This window comes from Chiloscyllium plagiosum, unplaced genomic scaffold, assembly GCF_037043375.1.
Source record: "Chiloscyllium plagiosum isolate Xiang-an unplaced genomic scaffold, Cpla_swu_hap1 HiC_scaffold_18, whole genome shotgun sequence".
NCBI lineage: Eukaryota > Metazoa > Chordata > Chondrichthyes > Orectolobiformes > Hemiscylliidae > Chiloscyllium > Chiloscyllium plagiosum.
This window is the reverse complement of record NW_028270156.1, coordinates 115885328-115892257: the sequence shown is the minus strand read 5'-3', so window position 1 is coordinate 115892257 and position 6930 is coordinate 115885328. Positions and strand designations below refer to the sequence as shown.

At 43.7% G+C, this 6930-nt stretch overlaps 1 non-coding gene across 1 annotated transcript; it reads left to right on the top strand.

Moving 5' to 3' along the window:
• The first annotated feature begins 2971 nt into the window (after nt 1–2971).
• On the top strand, nt 2972–3045 carry trnat-agu (transfer RNA threonine (anticodon AGU)). Its single transcript has one exon. It is a non-coding gene; the product is annotated as a tRNA-Thr (tRNA).
• The last annotated feature ends 3885 nt before the right edge of the window (nt 3046–6930 follow it).

The window sequence follows — 6930 nt, the reverse complement described above, 5'->3', positions numbered from 1 at the left end:
GCTAAATGTGAGGTGATGCACTTTGGGAAGAATAACAGGAAGGCAGAGTATTGGATCAATGGAAAGATTGTTGGTAGTGTGGATGTGAAGAGGGATATTGCAGTCCATGTGCATAGATCCTTGAAAGTTGCTATCCAGGTTGAGAGTGCTGTTAAGAAGGCATGCAGTGTGTTAGGTTTCATTTGTAGAGGGATTGAGTTCTGGAGCTGCAATATCATGCTGCAAATACACAATACGCTCGTGTGGATGTATGTCGGGAAGAATGTGGAAGCATTGGAAAAAAGTGCAGAGGAGATTTAGATTAGATTCCCTACAGTGTGGAAACAGACCCTTAGGCCCAACAAGTCCACATCGATCCTCCCAACATAAACCCACCCAGACCCATCCTCCTACATTTACCCCAGCAAATGCACCTGGCAATACGGGCAATTGAGCATTGCCAATTCACCTGAATTGCATATTTTGGAACTGTGGGAGGAAACCGGAGCAAACCCACGCAGACACAGGGAGAATATGCAAATTCCACACGGTCAGTTGCCCGAGTCTGGAATTGTAACCGGGTCCCTGGCAGTATGAGGCATCAGTGCTAACTAGTGAGCCAGCATGATGCCTGGTCTGGAGGGAAGGCCTAATGAGTAAGGCTGAGAAACTTGGGTCTGTTCTCATCGGAAAGAAAAAGGCTCAGAGGGGATTTGATAGAGACATACAAGATGATCAGAGAATTAGATAAGTAGACTCAAATATGAAAGTCATTTTCCTAGGATGATGACGTCAGTTTGTATGAAGGTACATAACTACCAATTTAGATGTGATAGATTTGAGAGAGAGGTCAGAGGCAGGTTCTTCACTGAGACAGTGGTAAGGGCGCGGGATACACTGCCTGTCAGTGCAGTTAACTCAGCCACATTAGGGAGATCTAATCAATCCTTGGAGACGCACATGGGTGATGATAGTTTCTTGATGAGCTGAGCTGAGAATTGTTCAAAGGTCGGCGCAACATTGAGGGCCGAAGGGCCTGTTCAGCGCTGTATTTTTCTATGTTCTGTGTTCTATGTCCTTCCCCACAGTAAGCATTCATACAAAGCACAGGTTTCATATATCCCCCATCTCGAGCCGCACCAAACAGAGACGGGCTTATTGATTTTTATGGTGTCCCGGTACTATTCACAGACTCTTCTTTGCCCTTAATGATTTTATAAAACCAGTTATGACTGACTTCAACATAGCAGCATGCTGAAATTGAGCTAATTAGAACACAAAACTACAATAGACCGATTCAAATTCAGACGTGCTATCCATTACACCACAGGGCCGACCCACCGTCGACTTCCTTTCATCTTTTCCATGTGTAATGGAGACATTTATATCGGGGGGATACAAGATTACCAAGGTGAAGAACCAGCAAAGATAATTAGCGTCACTGCTTTAATTCAATACGTCACACTTTGTGAAGCAGTGCCTTTCACTGGCAACTTGAACACATTCGTCTTCACGTGCCTCCTTTAGTGTTGCCTGCATGTCTGCTGGACGTTTCCATTGCTGTATTCACAGTCACTAGCGATTACATGATCCACTCCAGTGAAATGTACTTTCATAATCTGAGTCATAGCCTCTTCCTTTCAAGACCCTAAACAAGTTCAGCGAGAAAACTCTGGTAATTTCTGGCCCGGCATCTGGAATCAGACAAGTATCACGTCACCCTTATTGGTGCTGCCCGCTCACCGGATACCAGCGCATCAAAATGAGGCCCTGTGACCACCAGCCTGTTCTGCGCCTTCCTGCAGTACATCTGCTGAACAACATCATATGATCACAGCTCCTCTTTCTTCATGTTGAAATCCAGTGCGATAATATGAACTTTTTCGAAACTTGGAGTGAGCAACTTTGCAGCTGAAGTTTGTTATGGAGTCAACAACAGACACAAGAGTGTCTATAAGTCAGGTTTTAATTTTACAGTCATCATCATAGGAGGTCCCAGTTTCGGAGTCCGAGTTTGCATCAACCAATATATCATACCTGGATATAATTCCCACTCAGGTAATGAAGATGTATTTCTCTTTTTGTGAATTATTAGAATGAAAATAAATCTTGCTTGCATACAGAGCGCACATCCAGATCCTGCCAGAATCGGTCAGTAATTGTTTCCATCCGTATATAAAGACAAAGGCAGCAGATGCACGGGAAACGACCACCGCAAATGCCCCTACAATCATATCACCATTCCGAGTTGGATGTATCTCGCTGATCCTTCAGTGTTGCTGAGTGTAAATCCTGGAAATTCCCCACGAGCTGTATCATGGCTTCATGTCTGTGCTGAGGCGTTGAAAGCTTCAGGAAAGTAATTCATCCCCTCCATCAATGTGGTAATTCTGGATATGCAGTGAATCCTTTCCCATTGAGTGACGACTATACTCCAGGAATCCGTTTCGAAAATTTAAAGGTTCCTATCAGACATCTGCAATCGTTTGAAATAAGTTGAGACGTGGACGAAGACAGTGAAATAAAGTGATAGACAATGATGCCTGGGAGGCATAAGGCACGAAGTGAGCGCGGAACTGATGGTGCAAAACTCAATGTCGGTGCCATTGGGTCAGCTTTTACTGCCCAATCTTTATACTTACTTAGACATTACAGCTAGTCAATTCACCGCAATGATCTTTGTTCCTCTTGATGTGATGTCCCCTCTGTGTGTACTAACGTGGTTCATGGGCCCCGACAGAATGAACACATCCTCTTTCTCCTGTCACTTTAACCAGGTGAAAATACCAGTTTTAAATGAATGCAAGAAGAGATTATGTTTTTCTGTGCCTTTTCAGTGGAGCATTTTCAGCTATAAATTGTTTGTATTTGAAAATTCGAGGATTGAATACAATTCTCTGTGAGCAACATTGATTCGAAAACACATGTCCAAGGACTGTGAGGAAGTGGTTAAGCAACTCCACATATGGATGAGTAAGGGCGTCTGCCCTGTGGCGCCGTGGTTTAGTTGGTTAAAGCGCTTGTCTAGTAAGCAAGAAATCCTTGGTTCAACTCCCAGCGGTGCCTGCTTGTCGCGTTCATACTTGGGCTTGGTGTTTCAAGTCTTGGTGAAAATAACTGAACGTCTTTTTGGACTTTCACCCTGTAATGAATTGGTGATCCAGGTGAAGTTCCAACAGTGAATGCCATGTTTTTTTTATATTCCGAACGATTACTTATGTCTGTGGTTTCTTTCCATTATTCCACATGCACTTCTGCTTCTCCTCCTCTTTTATTCCTCCTCCTTCATTCTCAGTTAGGTCGGAATAACGAGATGAGGCAGGAGACGCTGCAGATTTGCCGGGGAATTTTGTGGTAATGGCAGAGATACCACCAGCTGATAACTCTCATTCTCTGATGTCGCCGTTCATACATTTAAACCAACAATATATACATCGTTGTGCTTCTTTAGTTGTAGTGTAATTGCATTTTTTTCTGGTGGATTAGGAATTCTATTTTGAATTCGAAACAGTCATAATTGTTTGAGGAAGAAGTGTCGCCTTGCCTGGTTTGAAGTGACACATTATCCGGAGAATGTGAGCCCAGTTCAACGCACTCCAGTCAGTGGGCAAAAATCCTCTCAGCAGCTGCACACTCAAATTGTCTCGAAATGTCAGACTTTCCATTGAGCCTAAATAGGTAAAGAGTTGTATGGACAGGCATAGTGTCGGAGAATGTGTAACAGGAAGAGGGTGAGGTGGATGCACAGAGACAGAGAGAGTTATATGGAGACACATGCTGAGTTAGACACTGAAATGACCAATTCTCTATTCGACATTGCTGCAAACTGAGAGAAAGGAAACGAAAGAAGGCAAGCATTTAAGCACAGCCTTTCACCAACTGAGAGCAACAGAAACAGCATTACAGTCAATAAAGTCCTTCTGAATTTGTAAAGGTGACAGTTGTCTGTCATTGAGATATTTTGATAAAAATCCTGATTCAACAGATAAGACTGATAATTTTCCCAGCATTATTATATAGAAATGTATAAGTAACGAGTTTCTATCGATCTAAAACTTTAACTCAGTTTCTCTCCACAGATGCTGTCAGGTCTGCTGAGTTTCTCCAACAATTCATATTTTTGGTTCAGATTTACATTATCAAAGTAAAATGAAAATCAGCATTCTGTTGATCTCTTCATTTTTAAAACCCGTCAGAAAATAAAACTGGTTACACTCTCAGACACAAATATACACTACACCGACTATGCAAATGCAAACCCACTTTCAAATTTAGGCCGTGGCAGACCCAAGACCGAAAGTCTCCGTATCGTATTCGAGTCTAAACAATGCATTGGGAATTCACGTTTTCGCGACCTGCCAAATGCACAACTGTCAAATTGACTGGCTGTAACAACAAGCTCCATCGAAACAGCCTGTCCTTCGCAGAGTGGGATCGGGAGAATAATATTGATTCACGGATAAGTTTTCAACTACAAATTCACTCTGACATCACGACCACGTTATTACATCTCAGGAACAGTACCTGACTGTACCGCACCTCAGCAGAAAGTGATAACTTTAGATGCTGGAGATCAAAGTCAACAAGTGTAGCACTTGGAAATCACAGCCTGTAAGGCAACATCTGAGGAGCGGGGAATCGACGACTCAAGCATTCCTGATGAACATCTTGTACGCGAAACATCGAATTTTCTGCTCCTCGCATGCTGCTGGACCAGCACCACACTTTTTGACTCTATTCCCACCTCAGCTGATGAACGTGCCAGCATTCAGTTTGAATCTTCTGTCACATGTTTGACAGCTTGCAACATTCCATTCCTCATAAAACTCAGATCATCCAAATTACTAAATAAAAATAAACTGTGGATGCAGGAAATCTGAAACACAAGCATACTTGCTGGAGAAACTCTGCATTCTCTGATATCAACTGAATAGTTGAACATTAAAATGTGAACAGGAAAAGAAAAAGGCGCAATTTGATAACTGCAACACTTCGTTTCTCCAAAAAAAGTCATCATGAAATGCAGTGTTTCGACCAGGCTCTCACCGTCTCAAATACTGATTGGAGTGGGGAAATAAATGTTGGCCCAGTCATTGCTGAACAAATGAATTAAAAGACTTATTGCGTTCCTAATCAGTTGCCACCCCGGCAGACCATGTTAATGTGATCCACAAAGCAGGACAGCCAGGTCCCTCTGTATTTCAGAGTCCTGCAATAGCTAATTTAAATAAAAGGGTCATTATTGAATGTTCCTGCGAACATCTCATTCTCCACTTCATACTGCATTGGTCAATATTTTACTCACAAACTTCCTCATCTCGACATCACTCAATTTTTATATCCTTAACGTTCTCTTCACGGTTTACCTTTCAAACTATTTTCCCAAGTACATGCCCATTTTTATTCAGTCGAAGACTAAGCTGAGATGATGTCTGTTGGAAATCCAAATATCGCTCTATCACACTTTGTCCCTTGTTTAGTGTGTCCGTGCAAAATACGTTAAATTTGTGCCCTCTCGTTTTGAATTCCACCATCCTGGATAAAACCATGGCCTAGGCCAGTCACCGATCCACCCTCAATCATGATTTTATAAACGTGTAGAAGTTTACACACCAGCCTGGAACACTGCCAGGAAAAGCCCCTGCTCAAGCACTCTCTACTTACAACTCAAGCCCTCTCGACACTGTAACATCCTTGTAAATCTATTCTGCACTCTTTCAAGTTTTACAATATCTTTCCTATTGAAGGTGATCGGAATTGTCAACAGTATTCTACATGTGGCTCCACTCATGTTCTGTACAGCCAGAACATGACGTGAACTTCAATAATCAATGTTCTAACTCATGAAGGCTAACGTGCCAAATGCTTTCTTCACGAACTTTTCTACAGACTTTGAGTGCGAGCAGCAGCTAAGGTAAGACAGTTTGTTTTAAAATGCTTTCTTCACGAACTTTTCTACAGACTTTGAGTGCGAGCAGCAGCTAAGGTAAGACAGTTTGTTTTAAAATGCTTTCTTCACGAACTTTTCTACAGACTTTGAGTGCGAGCAGCAGCTAAGGTAAGACAGTTTGTTTTAAAATTACTTACGGGTAGCGGGCAGCGGTGTTTTTTTTCTCTCTATACGGAAAGAGCAGGAGCAGCAGGGGGAAGTGACGAAGACCGGAGGGGCAGCCGGGTAGGTTTTTTTTCCCTTCAAAAGCGCGCAGGAGAAGAACCCGAGGCACTACAGAGGTAGTGTCTCCCACCCGCCCTCCTCCTCTAACCTAAATAATAAGACCCTTTGTGGTAAGTAGGTAAGTGCTGCATTTTGCTTGTTGCATTCTTTAGACCCAGTTTTTTTTAAATAAAAGGTTACTTTCAGAGGGATGGCAGTGAAGGCAGTACAATGTTCCTCTTGCAACATGTTTGAGGTGAGGGATGCCATGGACGTCCCTGCTGATAACACTTGCAGGAAGTGCACCCATCTCCAGCTCCTCCAAGACCGTGTTAGGGAACTGGAGCTGGAGTTGGATGAACTTAGGATCATTCGGGAGGCAGAGGGGGTCATAGATCGGAGCTTTAGGGAAGTAGTAACTCCAAAGATGGCAGATAGATGGGTGACAGTGAGGGGGACTGGGAGAAAGCAGCCAGTGCAGGGACCCCCTGCGGCCGTTCCCCTCAAGAACAAGTATACCGTTTTGGATACTTGTGGGGGGACGACTTACCAGGGGCAAGTAACGGGGCTCAGGCCTCTGGCACGGAGCCTGTCCCCGTTACTCAGAAGGGAAGGGTGGAGAAGAGCAGAGCAATAGTAATTGGGGACTCGATAGTTCGGGGCACAGATAGGACGTTTTGTGGGAACGAGAGAGACTCACGTTTGGTATGTTACCTCCCAGGTGCAAGGGTACGTGATGTCTCTGATCGTGTTTTCCGGGTCCTTAAGGGGGAGGGGGAGCAGCCCGAAGTCGTGGT